We start from the raw sequence: 19,641 nt of genomic DNA, 5'->3' as shown, positions 1-19,641 counted from the left end.
CTATCAAAGGGAGTCTGGTAGGCCTTGCTCTGCAGCTTCATGGAGCTGGTCTGCTTCTTCCTAATGAGGCATTTTCCATTTGAAAGATGATTCTGGCTCAGCTCTCGCTCCTTTGTACTCTGTCAAAAGCAAGAGAGGCATCTGTGTGCTTAAGCCGGGAAAGTTAACTGCAGCAAGACTGGAACCCAACACCACAGTGATGCAAGGTGTATGCTTTCATTCGCAGTCGCTAGTTAACTGACAGCATCAAGACAGCTAAACTTGGCAACATAACAAGAGTGACATGTTTAAGAGTAACACAGAAGGGGAATGTTATGGAGTTACATCTTTGAAACACATTCCGTGGGGAATCTAAAGCGCTCACTGCTTCCTCTCCCTGGTGGCCAGGAATTCTCACCCAACAGCAGCCATGTATTGAGCTAGATGTTGAAAAGTATTCACATGCTTTATAGTAGGGGCCAAAACAGGATATGGGAGAAGTGGTAGGATGGGGCAACAGGGCATTTGGTGGGAAAGGAACTGGAGGGTGACCTGCTGCTGCTCCCACCTACCCTTTTTCAAAGTGGCCCTCCTGCAAAACAAGGTGCAGACCAGCACTGCATTAAATGTGGGGCAGGGGCTGTGGCTCCATGCAGTGTCACCTTCCGACCCAGCTTGCAACTGTAATCTGAGAGATTCTGAATGGTTCATGGACAATGTGCAGGGATGCCACAACCATAGATTCTACTGCAGTTGTGCTCCTGAGGAGAAAGGTGACTTGGGGAGAAGGAAGTATTGAAGAAGGAAGGCAAGGCCCACTGGAGAAAGCCTATTGTCCATTACAGAAACTGGCACTGTGATTCATCACTAAGGCTAAGCAAGTTTAATTAAGTGAAGTTAGAGGTGCTATTATTGCCCCTTTCTGTGTTGCACATAGATAATATAGCAGTTGAATACCCACACAGAGACTGAAATAATAATAATAAGAGGAGACTGAGAGGAGATAGGATAGCCACCTTCAAATATCTCAAGGGCTGTCCCATGGAAGATGGAGCAAGATTGTTTTCTCCTGCTCCAGAGGGTAGGACTTGAACCCATGGCTTCAAGTTACAAGAAAGGAGATTCTGACTAAACATCCAGAATAACTTTCTGACATTAATTGCTGTTTGAAAGGAGAACAGTCTCCCTTGGGAGGTTGTGGGCTCTCCTTCCTTGGAGATTTTTAAGCAGAGCTTGGATGGCCATCTGTCATGGATGCTTTAGCCAAGATTCCTGTATTGCAAAGGGGGTTGGACTAGATGACCCTCAAGGTCCTTTCCAACTCTACAATTCCATGATTCTATGAGGAACTTGCAAGGTGATGTAGGGTAGCCCTACCCTTACTGGTGTATGCAATATTTGGCTTGTTTGTTCATCAGCAAATAAATAAATGGGTAGGATTGCTATCCAAAAACCCAATAACATTATTATTCAGCAGGCCCTTGTCATGAAAGACAAGCAGAAATCTGAGCCCTGTAAAAAGTTCCCTAGACAAGCTTGTGGTGTTCTGATGAGTGGTGGGAAATAAGAATGTGTGCACTGAAAGTTGAAAAAAAACTCTGCTTCCACAACCACTTCCGATGTGCTAAAGTCCTGACAAGGTGACTTTTAACTGTCATTTTCAGATGTTTCTTGTGAGATAACACCTATATTTTAAAATGAAGTTTACTAGTGCTCCCCACATTGCTGAGATTGCAACCTGATTTTATCCAAATGGCTGATGTGGCATCTATCTTGATTAGATTTGTAAGAATGCCCACTCACATGTGATTGTTTCAGGGCAGGCTGAACCATGAGGCAAAGTAGGGTACAAACTTGGACATGTGATTTGGGGGCACGTTTCAAGGCAGCAGTTGGCTGGAATTTCAGGCACCCCAAAACCTGATTACGCAGCCAGCTACCCTGCTATACCAATGCCTGGCTCTTTGCCTGAACAAATACAACCAATCCTTTGCAACAGACAGACAAAAGAGTCAATCAATCAGTCAATAAAACTATCATTTTATTTGTATGCCTTTCCATGCTCAAGGCAACTTGCAACATACAAAAAAATTTACTTAACTACAAACATAACCAAACAATGAACAAAACATCAAAAAGTATACAACCAAATTGAACAATTCCCACATACATAATAAGATACAAAATAAAAATTCGAAAGATTAACATCAACAACCGTAACAACTGCCACCCCGCAAACAAACCCCTGTAAGAGTGAAGAGTGAAGCCAGTGCGAGCTGGATTTTTAAACTTCATCATCCCCCTGCAAGCTCTGGAGGAGAAGCTATAGCTCTCAGTGAACTAAGTCCAGCTCCCCTCCCCTCTCTCCCCTTACCCTGACACTCGTCTTATATGATGCTATAATTAATAACTGCAACACTTTGTAGGCAGTCTGTCTGGCTTTTGAGAGATTGTTTATTTAGTTCCAGCTACAAATCAATTTGGGTCAACCCAATCCACTCTGTAGCCATTTGTAGCTGCCTTGACCCAATCTGGTTTCAGCACAAATTTGTACAAATTGGCCCAATTCAGTTCAGGATTCAGACCAATTGGTTGCATGGTCCTACCAACAAAGGAAGAAAATTCAATATAAAATGGCCTGTTACTTGACTGTGGACCCATGATGGGGGCAGGTGTTTTTACACGTATGGTGATGTTTTGCTGGGTGCCATTGATTGCCACAGCCCCTACTTCCATTCTTGTTCCTTCAGCCCCAAGGAAAGGCAGCAGCCTGCCTTTTCCCACTAACTGTTTCTCAAGGCACATTCATCTAAAAAAACAAAAAAAAGTTATTTTGCATTGAACTGACCTTGCACAAAGCATTTGTATTAGAAATAAATATAAAAAGGGGAGGAAAGAGAGCACAGCCTTTATTGCAAGTGAGATCAGATCCTTGCCTGGTTTGGAGTAGCACACATTTAAAAAAAAACAAACAAATGACAGATCTTTTGTGCAAATCTGTATCAAAAACCTTGTATTTCAAAAATAAATTTAGGAATGTAAAGCTTTGCCTGCACATAGGTAAACAAATACCCACATGCCTACCCAAAATGGCCCTCCAGTTTCCTGCTCTGAGTAGCACACAAATAGTTTTAAAATTGTTTTTTACTGCTCCTTTGTGCAAACCTGGTATATCCACAAACTTGTATTTTCAAAAATGTTTTTAAAGCTGCACATGCACAGGTGAATGCAGCATGTTCTCCATACATGCTCACAATGGACCTCAAGTTTCAAAAATGTACAGTGGGAAAAATATTAATTGAGGAGAGGGGACAGCAACCCTCAGTAAAAAAATGGATTCCATCAAGAACAGCCCGCTAGTACGCACAGGAAACTCCAAGGTGGATTTCAAAGGCATATTGAAAGCACTTGTGTGTGGACGAAGGTGTGCAAACACATACATAAATACAGCAATTCACAAACACATTACCTAACCTGGACACAGCCTAGGCTCCATTCTCATGCTATCTGGGTCCACCACTGGTCTTCCAGACACTATCCCTTATCTCCCAGGCTCCACCCAGTGCATCCTCTGGAAACCTAGTGCATTTTTGCTGTCTTTCAATGCATGTTTTATATATATAGGGGAGATCCGAATCAATGTGAATGAACACATAGACAGGGCAATGTATTGTTGCATGACAGCCAAATCTCCAAGCAGTGTGAGATTCCAGGGGTTCCAAGCGCTTACCCAGGGTTCAGCTTCCTTGGAATGTGGGACAGGGGAGACTGTGGTGTCTTTAGGATATATGGTTTATTTACACATATATACAACCTGAGAATAAGATGGAGGAGCTCACAGCATTAACACTCCAGAAGGTCTTGTTTCTCCCATGGTCAGAGCCTTGGATTCCAGCAGAAATCAAGCATGGCTCTGCCTCCCAGCTTCTCCTGCAGCCTGCTGTTTGCTCAGCTCACACACAACTGCACTGGCTATTGTCCTTCTAAGTTCCAGCCAGATGAGGAGGGAGAAAGACCCTCCCATTTGCCCTGAGGGCACCATCACTTATTTTGCTATACTAAGGGTGGTCCTTACGTGGCAACTGTGGACAGTCTCTCACAAAGAAACTTGCCTGATTAGTTCAACAATGGAATCCTCTATTAGATTTTAACCCTTGGTGGATCTAGGACCCCAGAAACTAGAAGGGGCCCAGGTATCATACAGACTAACCCTGCAAACTCATAACAGTATATATTTTTTTATTTCAGGAAGCCACAGGAAAGGAGATTTTAAGAACTCTGCAACCAACCATAGAGCTTGAGAAAAACAAAACAGAGAAAGGTAGAAATTAATGTTTTCATGGGTGCATGTGCAATCAAAACATGTTTGTAGCGGGAGCAGAATGGAGTCAGAGTTGAGTGCATGCCGCACAAAAACGTGAGGATCACCTGATAACCCATCCATCAGGGGAGGAAAAGGAAGCCCCTGCCCTCAATTTTGGCAATAGGAGAGACAAAACAGAACAAAATTATTTGCGTGCTGTCAGAGGCTGGAGATTTGTTTATTTTTATGATAATTTCTCAGTGCTAGTGCTGTCTGTCAGTTTCCCCGTTCGCTTCTTCCCTTCCCTGGCACTGCCTGACACTGCAATTGTTTTCTGAAGGGAACATGAGACTTGCTTCATATTTTATTTCCTTTTCTGATGTTTGTATTTGCTTCAAAGTCTCTTTGTTACCCTGCTTGGTGACAAAAACTCATGTCTGGAAATCAGGGTAAATCTGTTGCCTTTCAAACCCAGCTAACCTGCCTAGGAGGAAAAGATGGCAAGCAGGAATCTCCTGCATTATTTACTTCCCACATCCTCTGTGTGGAGCATCCCCTGCCTCCTTCTGCACCTCTGAGCCCAGCTTTGCTAACCTCTCTGGCTTTTCAACAACAAACCCTCACTCTGTGCAGAACAAGGTGGCATAAGGCTTAGCCACTCCCAGACTTCCTTTCTCAAGGCATCCACTAGAAAATGGGCGTGTTAAATGCCAGAATATTGGATATCAGTCAATTTTCCTACAGAAGCTAAAGTTTCCACAACAAACTCCTGACAAGCAGCTTAGGGGCAACTAGTTATTTATGTAATTATAGATTCCTACCCCACCTTCCCCTCAAAGGAGAACCAGGGCAACAAAACAATAAAACAGTGCAATTAAATATAAAAGTTAACAGCATCTAAAACATTTTTTAAAACAGCTAATAACCACAGCTAATACTTTCCCTGAGGGAGGCAGAGGCACCTTATCTGAGAGCGCATCCCATAAAGAGGGAGGCACGAACCAGACAGCACTCAGTGAAGGCCACACCAACAAGGCCTCCCTTGCCAACTGCAGGGCTTGATATAGTTCATCCTGAGGAGGAACTCTACTAGGTCCCAAGCCATGTGGGGTTTTGTACACTAATACTAATGGTTTGAATTTGGCCCAGGCACTCATTGGCAGTCAATGCAGTGCTTTCAAAACTGGTGGCACATGGGCTACCCCAGTCACATACCCAGCAAGCACATTCTGTGGGATAACCAGTCTAAGAACGTCCAGTGAAGCTGACTGGTGGGAAACGCAGTATAGACAAAAGAAAGTACTAATTCACACAGTTTTCATTTTATGTGGGATAACGAGCCTCACATAACCAGCATGCTTAATTCTAATTGATGCATGCAAGGGTTAATACCACAAAGTCAATTGTCCTGCCAGGCTTAGCAAGGTCACTCTCCCACAGTTTGGGAGAAAGTAGGGAATCAGGGCTATGTTCTCTCTCAGTCAACCTGAGAAGCTCAGTGCATAAAGAGGTTTGAGCTGCTTGCTCCAGCTTCGACTGCATGGCTCTCACAAGCCACTTTTGAGTTCCTAATTTAGGAACTTTCACTACTTTGTAACTAAGCAAACTTTTACTGCCTTTGCAACTTTTTCTGAATGCTGTATGGAAAGGCACTTGAATCTGACCTTTGAAGAATGTGTAAGTAAACCATTTTTAACTTACCAAACGTATGGTATTTTTCTATGCCAGTGGAAGAGGGAAAGTTTGGAACTTATTTTAAAGGGCATATTTTAAAGGTCTAACAGCCTATATTTCCACACATTACTTTGCTGTATATTTTGTGATTTTAAATCCCTGCTGAGGTTCTCCCACCAAAGAGTACTTGCCCATACTTGGATCTTGTTATCCAGGGAATTCTCCTTTCTACAACAACACATTCTGCACTAACTGGAGCCTTCAAACCACCTTCCAGGGCAGCTCCATGTTCACGGACTACTGAAGTCAGGCTACCCCAGCCCAGTAATAGCTATAACTGGTGAACCAGCCTAAGCTGGGTGTAAGAACTTCTAGCCAGAGATTCCACTTAGGACTCCACTGACAAGCAGGATTCCCAGAATATGAACCTCAGTGGGAGTGCAACCCCTCCCAGAACAGGTTTCCCATTAGCAGATGGATCACAGTTTAATTTCTACAGATATTACAGAACAATCTGCCTTCTCCAGGCTATAGCATCAAGCGCACCTGAGGTCTAGACTACTTTTGACCATTCTGGAATCTTTTAAGAATTGTTGGTGGTGAAAGATAAAGAATCAGATTTATCTCCTTCTGCTCAATGCAACATACCTTAAAACATATAGAATGGGGGGCAGTTTGTACACAGAAACAAAACATAAAGCTCTAAGCTTAACTCAGAGTTTATGTTCTGGTTTCAAATGCCTAGGTCTCATCCACACTTCCTTTTGTGTCATGTCATGTTCAGTAGACCTGAAGGAGCGTCTGCACCCCCATCTTTCTGCCCGGACACTGAGGTCCAGTGCCGAGGGCCTTCTGGTGGTTCCCTCACTGCGAGAAGCAAAGCTACAGGGAACCAGGCAGAGGGCCTTCTCGGTAGTGGCACCCACCCTGTGGAACGCCCTCCCACCAAATGTCAAAGAGATAAACAACTACCTGACATTCAGAGGACATCTGAAGGCAGCCCTGTTCAGGGAAGTTTTTAATGTGTGACATCTTAGTGTATTTTTGGTCTTTGTTGGAAGCCGCCCAGAGTGGCTGGGGAAACCCAGCCAGATGGGTGGGGTACAAATAATAAATTATAATTATTATTATTTCTAGGTTCTAAAGCGCTGTGTCCAAGTGCTTTCCCCCCACCCCCAGGTGCTTTCCCCACAAAACCTCTTTACCACTGAATAGGAGCAAACCAATCCATGGAAAACCTGAATTGCTGTTTGTTCCAATTCAGAGTTAAGAAACAGGTTTTTGCAGGGAAAGCAATGGGGAGGGGGGAAGGGGGGGAAGGCACTTGGACACAGACCAGGAAAGCATGAACCTGTGCCTAGAAAGTGTGAGAGGAAAGGCAAGTCAGGATGAGCCTCTGATCTTTGCAGCATATAATAATGCCAAAGCACAGAGTCTTGGTTCCAGATGTTCACCATCTGCTACAGTGGTGTCCAGCTCTCATCTGAATCCACAGTTCGGAATCGTGATTCCATTTTAACCCCCCCCCCCCCCCGCCTGCCTTTCTCATGTGACTTTTGTTGTTGTTGCTCTTTTGCCACAAAATTATGAAGTGCTCATTCTCCATCTCTCCTAGCCCACATTCCCTTCTCAGTGTCATTTGGGATTGCCAGATCAGAACTCAAAAAGAGAGCAGCAAAACTGTAAACTATCATTGAAATGCCAGAGGCAGACCTTTTTCTGCCTATTCCTTGCTCAGTCCTTTTGTCTGCTTCTACCTGCTGTCTCAGAGTCCTCTTGCTGCCATGGGCAGAAGAAACTGGGGGGGGGGGGTGTTGGGGCTAAGAATTGTATTAAGAGTTATACCAGTTGGAGAGCCTTAAGATACTGGAGATGTCACTGTAATTTGTACGAAACAGGGAGGCATCTCGAAGAATGTCTTCTTTTCCTCTCATGCCTCACTATAAGCTAAAGAGATTGAGAAAACATAGGCTAGGGGAGTCGCTAGAAGAACCTGTAACAATAGTTGTTGCTTCTTTTGTTGGCTGCGTTAGGAAGCTGCCTGAAGCTTGGTTAAATGAGCTCCAGGGCTGCGCAGCTTTTTTTGCAGAAGGCAGAGCTCCTACATTGGTCCCTGGAACTTTACAAATCCCTCTTGGGAGTGTTTGCTTAGCTCTGCATGAGCAGCAATTGGCATTCCGGACTTGAACTAAAAATAGACTTCTCCAAAACCACTCTCTGAGCATGTGCAATAGAAGACCATTAAAATGATAACAAACACAGATGTATAAGTGCAAATACTGAACCTGAAATGGTGCGTTGAAAGGTGTCAATTCAGTTAAAACAAACATGAAAATGTCATTGAGGTACAGATTATTTGCAGTTAAAGTGGTATGTGTGAACATAGTTAAATTTGTTGGTGTATACCTGTATTTCAGAGCCCTGAAGAATGGTGATCCTCTGATGTGTCAAGGACTGCCCCTCCAGTAAAACAAAAGGGAAGCCCTTGTGGAATGGAGGGCTCAAGAGCACACAGAGAACTGGGATGCTATCCAGAAACATCAAGAGAGGAGTCTCAGCATCCCTAGTAGCATTTCTCAACCTGCATATGTACTTCATTGCTGGCTGACTCTTGCAGCATCTTAAGCCATGATGAACCACTTTGTTGTAGCAATGTGTCATAAAGCCCTCTTTATCCCATGAAAGGGCAACCGGGTGCTCTAGCCCACAACACTTCATGCCACAACACTTTTTGCCTTCCAGCAACCAAGAGCAGCTTCCCCTCTGGAATTTACCTGTGCTGTGATCTCTCATGTCATTGTCAGGGGACGTGGTATATAAATGAAACAGGGTGCATATTATTTCAGGGTGAGCAGTATGTTGCAGGCTCCATCCCTTAGATGTGCGTGTGTATATCAGCTAGGATTTCTCTCTCTGAATGAGGGTAGAATTTGGGACTCCTAGGATCTGTGCACCCAGTTCACTCTGTTGGAATAGGAGTAGATGTGATTCACCCCATGTCTCATACAGCGCAGGGGTCTCAGAGAATCTTTCTTAGTGTGGGGTTGACAATGCCGCTGATGAGCTCAGTCTCTCGATTGCCATGATGGGGGACTGGGTTGCATGCATGTGCCCCATCCCCATTTGGGTGTCGCCCTAGCCCTAAGCACATGCAGGGCAACATCATGTTCACTGTCCTCACTCCATATCCTGGAGATGTGAGGACAACATTCTCCATTCAGGTAAGCAAGGAGGTTGTGGGTAGACGTCATGCATCAAAATATGGCTGCTGCAAACAATATGACCAAAAACGGGGGCGGGGTGGGCATTTCATGTCAGTCTTATAGCTCTGGTGGTGCACCATGATTGGCTGCAGAGTCAGCGAGAATCCTATCCTCTATTGTGGTTGTGGAAGGCAGGGAGCAAGAAGCAATCATTGTGGCTGTCCATTGACTCCAATGGAAATGTTTACTTTATCTGTTCTCTAGGTGTAACACTATACTGTTCTTGGAGGCAGAACTGATCCCCAAGGGAGCACACGGTTCTGACTAATTTCCATTCTTCCATGCTATGTCACCAACTCTGCCCAGTTCTCTTCCCCCTGCAAAATAGCATTCCAGTCATGCAAACATACAGCTGCATCAGCATAATTTCCCCACCAGCGTAGCACTGTGTTCTTCTGTTGCAAAAGAGTCTAGGAGCAATCCTATACTGCCCAGTGGGCATGAGCCTAGGAAACAATCGTGCTATTCATGTCACTTTCAAATACTCTTACTAATTTTAGAGTTTGTGCTCTATGAAGCACAATGGAAGTGTGGCTATGTGTGTGAGAGACTCAGAAAGAGAGAGAGAGAGAGAGAGAGAGAGAGAGAGAGAGAGAGAGAGAGAGAGAGAGAGAGAGAGAGAATATCTCTGGGGGGCGGTCTGACCCTGTTGTTTGATCCCATTGTTTGGGGTGGCACCAATGATTCTTTTGGACATGTTGCCAGCTTTAAGTCTCTGCTACCTTGGTTCAGAACTGCTTCTTTTGAAATGTGGATTCCAGATCTCTGCTTTTCCACTGCAAGTGTCATATATGGTATTTAATCACCACCCTCATAGTTGTTAGGATCCAGAGTTCTAGCATCCAAATTCCCCTTCAGTAAGCCAAGCAGTTCCATGTTATGTCACATCATGGAGCCATAGCTATAAGCGGGGAGGAGGAGGAGGAGGGTGCTGGTTCTCCCAAGCACAGCAGCTACAGGGGAATGGAAAAACTAGGCAGTCATTAATCTTGATTCCACAAGCAACTAACTCTTCCAAGTCCCTTCTCAGGCAACAAAAGACAACTGTGGAAGGGGAGTGGGCAGGTGGATGTGGGAGGGATGGCGGAGCCATTGTTCAGCCAAAGGCAGGCAGAGCTAGACTTGCTGCAGTGACATTCTGATGATGTCCATTTTATTCCTTTGCAGAGTTGTTGACAATGAAAGCAACCCATGTGTACGGCGAGATATCGCCCACGAGCCGCGGCGCCAAGTCCTGCCGGAACTGGCCAAACACGGAGCGCTGGAGTTCTCGCTCCTTTGTGAAAGGGAAGAGAATGGGCACCGTGCGCAGAGTGAATGCGTGCTGGGGAAAAGGCCCTTTGTGAGCCCAAATTGCAGGGGAGGTGGGGGCTGAAAGCGCGATAAGCTGTCGCAAGGCCTTGCTTTCGTGTCCTCTCTATGTCTCTGAGCAAAGCTGGTTTTCCACAAAATGGAATGCAGTCAGTTCAGGACAGAAGCAAATTCAAGGAGGGTGTGTGTGTCTGAAATGGCTGACCGGCTCCAACTTGATGCCAAGGCCTGGGCTCAGTGCTGCACCTTCACACCTCCCAGTGCTGGCCTTTACTGTGCCCCCCACCCCATCCACTATAACCAGATCTATTAGGAAACGAAATATTCTGTGTCTCTGTGTGCTTAAGAAGCAAACTGCTCTTTAAGGTTACTAGCAGAACATACGCTAGTATCAAAGGGTAATGGCTGTCTCTGTGGGGGGGGGCAGTATTCAGGCAATGGTTATGGAGTGATTATCAAGTGCTCCTGTTTTCACCTGTGAGCTGTTGGAGGGTATGCTATTTGCATAATTTAGTATTATATATTCCCCACCCCCCAAAAAAAACTCCAGTATTTCAGGAGGGGAACTGTAAGGTGTGAAAGAGAAATAGCTGTGTGGGGAAGCACGGGATAAGATCCTGTATTTTCCTGCAATAACAGTTGTTTGTACACATCCCGTAGGTGACTCAGCAAGCTAACAGTGTTTTTTTTAATAAAAAAAAACCAAAAATGGCAAGTTCAGATCCTCTTGGTTAATTTCGCTTTTGCTTTTGTTTTCTGAATAAGTGATTAAAAGACATCTCAGGGCAGATATCATAGTTCCTCACCAGACCTTGCCCATCTCTTTGGGGCTACAGCTGTGACATACATGAGTGCATCTTTAAGATTGCCCTTTCTTGTCCCTCCTGAAATTTCTTGAAGTGCAGCACACACAAGCCCACAAAGACACATAGCATACGCATTCTCTCTTCCATCCCCTCCCCAACACACATATGCAGGCTGATTTATTTATTTAAGGAATTTATATCCTGCTTTTCACTATGTCTCAAAGTGGTTCGCAGAAATAAATAACGTATGCTATAGACAACATTTAAAACATAGATGAAAAAATCATAGTCATAGAATCGCATCCAGTGCAATGCAGGAATCTCATCCATGTCACAAGGCCATCCAACCTCTGCTTAAAAACCTCCATGGAAGGAGAATCCACAACCTCCCCTGGGACTCCACTCTACTGTCAAACAGCTCTTACCATCAAAGTTTCTTCCCGATGTTTAGTCAGAATCTCCTGTCTTGTAATTTGAAGCCATGGGTTCGAGTCCTACCCTCTGGAGCATATGACCATCCACCATATGACAGCCCTTGAAACATTTGAAGATGGCTCCCATAGCTCCTTTCAGTCTCCTATTCTCCAGGCTAAACATACCCAGCTCCCTCAACCGTTCCTCACAAGGCTTGGTTTCCAGACCCTTGATAATCTTGATCGCCCTCTGCTGCACATGTTCTAGCTTAAATTGTGGCACCCAGAACTGGACATGGGATTCCAGGTATGGTCTGACCAAGACTGAATAGAGAGGGGCTATGACAGAAGTGAGGGACGCGGGTGGCGCTGTGGGTTAAACCACAGAGCCTAGGGCTTACCAATCAGAAGGTCGGCGGTTCGAATACCCGCGACGGGGTGAGCGCCCGTTGCTCGGTCCCTGCTCCTGCCAACCTAGCAGTTCAAAAGCATGTCAAAGTGCAAGTAGATAAATAGGTACCGCTCCGGCAGGCACGTAAATGGCATTTCCGTGCACTGCTCTGGTTCGCCAGAAGCAGCTTAGTCATGCTGACCACATGACCCGGAAGCTGTACACCAGCTCCCTCGGCCAATAAAGCGAGATGAGCGCTGCAACCCCAGAGTCGGCCATGACTGGACCATTAGGTCAGGGGTCCCTTTACCTTTATGACAGAAGTGAGGGAACTGCACTCTGCAAGTGATTGAGGGCCCTTTTCTCTATTCTTTCAGGGTTGAGCCCTGATTCCATTTTCTCCCGAGAGAGACAGATGCCAACCACCTGAGCCCTGCTACTGAAAACAGAGAACTGGGCTGAGCCCAATTAAGCCCTGGAACAATTTAAGGCCTGGGCACATATATTTTACTTTATGCAAATAAAGGCAGGTTGTAATTTGGCCATTACATTGTGCTGGTGTCTCTCTAATGAGATAACAAGCTGCAAAGCCAGAATAAAAACCACCAGCAAACCTCCTAGTGAAGCTGGTTGAAATCCAGCTGTCTGGGGCCAGGGAGGCAAGCTAGCAGCACCAGAATTTGGCCAGCAACACTACGCTTGGCCTTCTCAGCCAAAGGCACATTTACGTTCCTTGGTGTAAGCCTCTTTTAATCTCTGAATTTGTTTGCAAAGATTTATGGCCCGTTCCCAAGGGACCAAAACAACTGGAGGTAAAGCCTGGGCAAGACTCTACAACTGGCACTGGAGAACGGAGATTTGCCAAGGCTCTCTTTCTGCCACCACTTTGCTGATGCAGAGCGGGACAGGAAGAGCAGGCGAAACAATCTCTCCCCCCACTTCACCGAGCCGTCCCTCCCCTGTGCAGGCCAAGGGGTTGAAGGCCCCACCACGAGCAGGAGAAGAGAAACAGTGAGTGACAAGCCATCAGGCTGAATGACGGGCGCCAAGGGCCAGAAGGGAATCCACTTAGAATTGATTTTAATCAGATGGAAAAAGGTAGGGCTGGCAGGAGCTGGTCAGCCCCTTCTGGCCCAGGCTCATTTGGGGAGATGTCAGGCTGCGAGGCCGAGGTGCTCTCTGACTGCTCCCTCCAGAAAAGCCTTAATGAGCCCCTTATCCCACTCTCCTGACGGTAATGAGCATGGATTAGCCATGCCTCTCTCCTCCCACCTCTCCATTCATGCCACACACACACACACACACACACACACACACACGTGAGTTCCATCTGCTCAGTACCAGCACAGCCCTGCTTCTGGCCAGCACTTTCAGCAGGATGACATGCCATCATCCTCACACTTGCGGCACTGCTTGGGGACCCCGCGTTCTTGCCATCCGAGCAGAGCACACGAAGGCGCCAGATCCACTTTGCGGGAAATTTCACGATGCATTGCCTTTTCCGCCTTCACTTTTCAGCAGTGCTTTGTTTGGGAGCAGTTTTGACGTTTTCCTTCTAGTACACAAATCTGGAAAGGCAAGATCAATAATTGTCTGGGGAGAATCCTGCAAGCAGGACTCAACAGGAATCTAAAGGCACGTCGTATATCCACATAGAGCACATTGTGATAATCTAAAGGTGAGGTTGCCAATTAACACGTCACAGTGGACACATTATACATGTCCAGGAAAGGGTGCAGTTGACACACCAGCTGAAGCTGGTGATAGGCACTCATTGCCAACAGAGATCCAAGAACACCCCTCCAGAAGGAGTGCAACCCCATCTAGAACTGGCAAATTCCCCAGTTCTCAGAACTGAGGACCACTCCCAGGACCTCTGTCTTAGCAGACTTCACCTTCTGTTGATCTTATTTTATTTTTTAAAATATATTTTCATATGCAGTTTTATGCACATTTTACTCTGATGCATGCATGTTTGTGCACGTTACTTGGCTGCACTGCAAAATTTGGGAGAAGTGTGAATTTCGAGTTTCAGGTCATGTATCATAGAATCATAGAACTGTAGATTTGGGAGGGACCCAAGGGCCATCTAGTCCAGCCCCTTGCAATGCAGGAATCCTGTCCACAGCCATCCCTGTGTGGGCTCAAACCACCAAACTTCTGGTTAACAGCCAGACACACTGACCCATTGCATGACCTGAGCCTCGTTTCAAAAAGTGAAAACTGGGTAGGTTAATCTTTAGGTGCAAACTGAACCAAATTTCTACCCCATCCCTTCTTACAACATACCTTTTAAATACAATATTGTAATTGTAAAATAGACAGCAATGAAAAATAATAAACAGGAGAAAGCAGCTGTCTCCAACATCAACAGATCACATCAATCTGGGCCACTCATAACCCTCCTAGGAGCCATTAAAACCACTCCCATCCCAGGAAAACAGTCTTGGATACCATACAAGCTGCCACAGAGACACCATGTTTGACACCAGTTGCAAATAAAATGTTTTAAATGTGTTGTAAAGTGCAATATACAAATGTGACACTAGATGGCGAAAGTGAGCTATGCCAAATTCAATGTATTTTTTTCAAAACTTTTTTTTAAAAAAAGCATTTTCTCAGTGTTCTTTTAATATGTGTGTAGGTTCCACCTTAGATGCTACCACTTAAAAGGCTCTAGGGGGTTGGACCAGCTGACCCTTGTGCCCCTTCCACCTCTACAACTCCACAAGTCTATTATTGATTCCCAGATATCCATCAATCTCACCTGAGAAGCTGGGAATATGGAGAGTTAAGCCTTAATTCCTAATAATTGGCCATTTTGAATGGCAGATCTTCTCTTTTTTTCTTTTTTTTAAATGATATTTTATTAAAGTTTCAAAAAAAGATTACAAAGGTAATAAGAAAATAGAAAAAAGAAAGCAAATAATACAAAATACAGAATAGAAAAAAGAGAAAAAAAGAACGGTTAAAAATAAGTCCATCTTTCAATGTCTTGCCTTTCATTTACTTGTTTCCCTGACCTCCTCACACCTCCCTTTTTTGTATTCCATTTCGAATGGTTAATTCAGCAAATCCTTTCCCTCTTTGTTTTTATCTTAGTTCTTTATCTTAACATATTATAACCTTATATTTTCATCTATTAACAAGTCATTTTTACATACTCCTTTTTAACATTGTTGCTAAAACCGCTTCATTTCATTCCGACATCATTTTAACATTCATTAATTTTGCAGTGTTTACAGAAATAGTCCTTAAATTTCTTCCAGTCTTCTTCCACCGACTCTTCTCCCTGGTCTCGGATTCTGCCAGTCATTTCCGCCGATTCCATATAGTCCATCACTTTCATCTGCCATTCTTCCAGAGTGGGTAAATCTTGTGTCTTCCAATACTTTGCAATAAGTATTCTTGCTGCTGTTGTGGCATACATAAAAAAAGTTCTATCCTTCTTTAACACCAATTGGCCGACCATGCCCAGGAGAAAGGCCTCTGGTTTCTTCAAGAAGGTATATTTAAATACCTTTTTCATTTCATTATATATCATCTCCCAGAAAGCCTTAATCCTTGGGCACGTCCACCAAAGGTGAAAGAATGTACCTTCATTTTCTTTACATTTCCAACATTTATTATCGGGCAAATGATATATTTTTGCAAGCTTGACTGGTGTCATGTACCACCTGTATATCATTTTCATAATATTCTCTCTTAAGGCATTACATGCCGTGAATTTCATACCTGTGGTCCACAACTGTTCCCAGTCAGCAAACATAATGTTATGTCCAACATCTTGTGCCCATTTAATCATAGCAGATTTAACCGTTTCATCCTGAGTATTCCATTTCAACAGCAAGTTATACATTCTTGAAAGTATCTTAGTTTTGGGATCTAGCAGTTCTGTTTCCAATTTTGATTTTTCCACCTGGAAGCCAATTTTTTTGTCCAAATTGTAGGCCTCCCTTATTTGATAATAATGAAGCCAGTCTCGCACTTTATCTTTTAGTTTCTCAAAACTCTGCAATTTCAATTTGTCTCCTTCTTGTTCCAGAATTTCCCAATATTTCGGCCATTTGGCCTCCATATTGAGCTTTTTCTGGGCCTTCGCTTCCATTGGTGACAACCACCTTGGGGTTTTATTTTCAAGTAGGTCCTTACAGTGGCGTAGCGTGGGTTGTCAGTACCCGGGGCAAGGCAAGTAATTTGCACCCCCTAACCCGTGGATTTGCGCCCCTTAACCCATGGATTTGCACCCCCAACCCATGGATTTGCCCTAACCCCAGATGTTGCGCCCGGTGCGGCCGGCCCCCCCTGCACCCCCCCACGCTACGCCACTGGGTCCTTATATCTTATCCAGACATTAAACAATGCTTTCCTGACAATATGGTTTTTAAATGCTTTGTGTGCTTTAACCTTGTCACACCACAAATATGCATGCCACCCAAAAACGTTATTAAAACCTTCTAAATCCAAAATGTCTGTGTTCTCAAGAAGCAGCCATTCTTTCAACCAGCAGAATGCTGCTGATTCATAACAGAGTTTAAGGTCTGGCAGGGCAAATCCACCTCTTTCCTTTACATCAGTTAGTATTTTAAATTTTATTCTGGGCTTCTTGCCCTGCCAAACAAATCTAGAAATGGCAGATCTTCTCAGGTCCTCTCATCCACATGCCCCTTTTGCTGTCGAAAGCAGACCTTACAACTCTACTTGATACTGGAATGGGGCAGCCATGGCTCCCCGTTAACATCTAGTTTGGATCTATGGTGCATCACTTGTCAGCCAATCTCTGAGAGGAGTGGATATCAGCTCCTGACTAGAAAAGTTACACAGCTGGGAGCAAAAAGACGACTTATCACAGGGGTCACCAACCTGGTCTCTGTGGGCTCACGGGCACCTGCAAAGTCCTTCTCTGGAGCCCACAGAGCCTTCTCCTCTTCACCCCGATTTTTGGCTTGAAAGAAACATTCCCTTGTAGCCAACAGAACTGGTTGCAATGTGTGCTTGGTTGTGGCAGTTCTTGGTGTGCAGTTGTGCCCGGGTGCCCACTTAGGTGGTGTGAGGAAATACATGGCGAGCTCTCTCTTTCAGAAAGTGCTGGCAGCCCTGTGTGGGCTTCCTTGTGTGAAACAGCAAGCTCCTGACATATACCTGACTGCTCACTGCACTGAGAGCTCATCTTTTTCTGCCAATCAATGTCAGCTGCCAATCCACAGCTGTCAGCATTGGAGATGACAGTGTATTAATGACCTGCTCTCAGGAACAGGCAGCCTCCACCATGTGAGGAGAGATAATGGTTTTGGCTCCCTTTGCCTCCCCAGTCTCCTGTCACTTACTCTTTGGAGCTCTGTCAAATATATGGTATCCTCAGCCCTCCTTTCATCCTGACAGAGTCTATCATTGCTCCTAAAGCCATGCACACTATTGCACGTGCACATGCGTGCACACACACACAAAAGCAGAGCATCCTGCATGGAGGAAATGCACAGGCCTGCAGAGAAAACACTGATACTTGTTCAAAGGGCACCTTCAAGGAATAACACCAAATTCCAAGGCAAGACACACACCTGTTCTCTTTCTGCTGATTTATCAGGCATGCAGCCACCACATACCTACAGAGGTTTGTGCTCTTATCTGAAGAAGCAATGCATTTCATGATCAATAAATTAAAGAACATTGCACCTAAATAATCAAAATTACATGCCAAGAAAATCTTAACTCTGCAATGCTCATAAACATTGGTATGTATTTGCTTATATGTATTATTTATGCCGCTTCTGCTAGCTACAGTGTAAGGTACAGAACTGTTCAGTACTTTCAAAGACCCAACCACGTTCTGATCACTGGCAATTTTGCTCAGCCCCACACATAGTTTTTCACTTTTTGATAGGTATTGTCCATGTCACTTTGCAACCATATTGTTCTCTACAACCACGGCAGGCGCTAGAACTCTCCAGTGGTTTGACTTAACTCCTCCACTGTCTCCTGAGACAGACGGATGACAACAACATGTCCCTTTGTGACCCTGTCAAGCCTATTGCTGTGACCATAAGAGCTAGGAAAAAATATACTTAAAAACCAAAAGAAAAAAAAAACACCAAATGGGGACTCTGCTTTGTGGGTCAGCAAGGAAGGGTTTGAATAATGCACAAATAAAAAGCTGAGACAATCGGGATGCTGAATTCCATGGCCAATACAAAATTTCAGGGGTGCACAGTGGATATGCACAGTCTGCCCCGCTCCCTTTTCCCACAAAACTTGCTTCCCAACTCGATGGCAACTCTCTTTGTCACTGCTCAGCCCACTCAGTTCTCTGAATTAACCCCCTGCTCCTCCTCTGATTCATTGCTTCCCCGTCATCCATGCCTCTTGCTGACAGCTGTCTCTTCTTGTCATTGCTCCAGAGCCACGTTGACAAGCAGAGGTTTAATTAGCAAGTGCTTGCATGCAGTGAATCTGTCCTGGGCCTTGGGCTGGGTATGTGGACTTTCCTTTTCCTTTCCTTGGCCTGGCAGTTACCTCTGGGTAGCTATCGCTAAGGTGTCCCCACTGGCATCACAGGCAGGCAGAGATGGAAGCAAGAAATAGAAGAGAACAAGCAGGGAGACTTTGCCTGATTTGCTAGAAACCCTAAGGGCAGAAGCTGCCCTCATTATCCAAGGACACCATTCCTCCACTTTTTCATCCGTCCCTTGTCTTCCATTACTTTCTCCTCTAACTATGTGAAATTAAAGATACAGTAACTTTGCTGGGATAACTCAGTAGCTCTGGAACAAAAGACAACAACATGCGAGCTGGACTCCTTTACGTCAGGCATGTCCAAAGTCCAATTCGGGGGCCTAATCCAGCCCACTGGTCAGTTTAATCCAGCCCCTGTGGCAGTATATTCCCCGGCTAAAATCCTAAAAAAGCCCTCAAAAACTTCAATCCTCAAAAAACTTCAACAACTTCATTCCCAAAAAGCTAAACAACTTTGGTCGGCCCCCACGGTCCTTCACTTCATCAAATTTGGCCCTCTTTGGAAAAAGTTTGGACGCCACTGCTTTACGTAGTTGAAGCAGGAGAAAGCTTTTCCTAGATCAAGGTAGCTTAGCCACAGTTATCCACCACCTGACCCCTTCATAGCTGCACTACTGCAATGCACTTCACACAAGGCTGCCCTTGAAGAAATAAGCAGCAGTCTCACTAGGGTCTCAAGATAGGAGCTGCACTGGCTGCCTTTATGCTATCAGGCCTAGTGTCCAGGCCAGAGGCCCCATGTGTAATATAGACTTTCTACTGCAATGCGCTCTATGTGGGGCTACCTTTGAAGGTGACCCAGAAACTACACCTAATCCAGAATGCAGCAGCTAGACTGGTGACTGGGAGAAGCTGCCGAGACCATATAACACCGGTCTTGAAAGACCTACATTGGCTCCCAGTACGTTTCTGAGCACAATTCAAAGTGTTGGTGCTGACCTTTAAAGCCCTAAACAGCCTCAGCCCAGTATACCTGAAGGAGCATCTCCAC

The sequence above is a fragment of the Podarcis filfolensis genome (genome assembly GCF_964270895.1).
Source record: "Podarcis filfolensis genome assembly, chromosome: 7".
NCBI classification, from domain to species: Eukaryota; Metazoa; Chordata; class Lepidosauria; order Squamata; family Lacertidae; genus Podarcis; species Podarcis filfolensis.
This window is presented reverse-complemented; position numbering follows the sequence as displayed.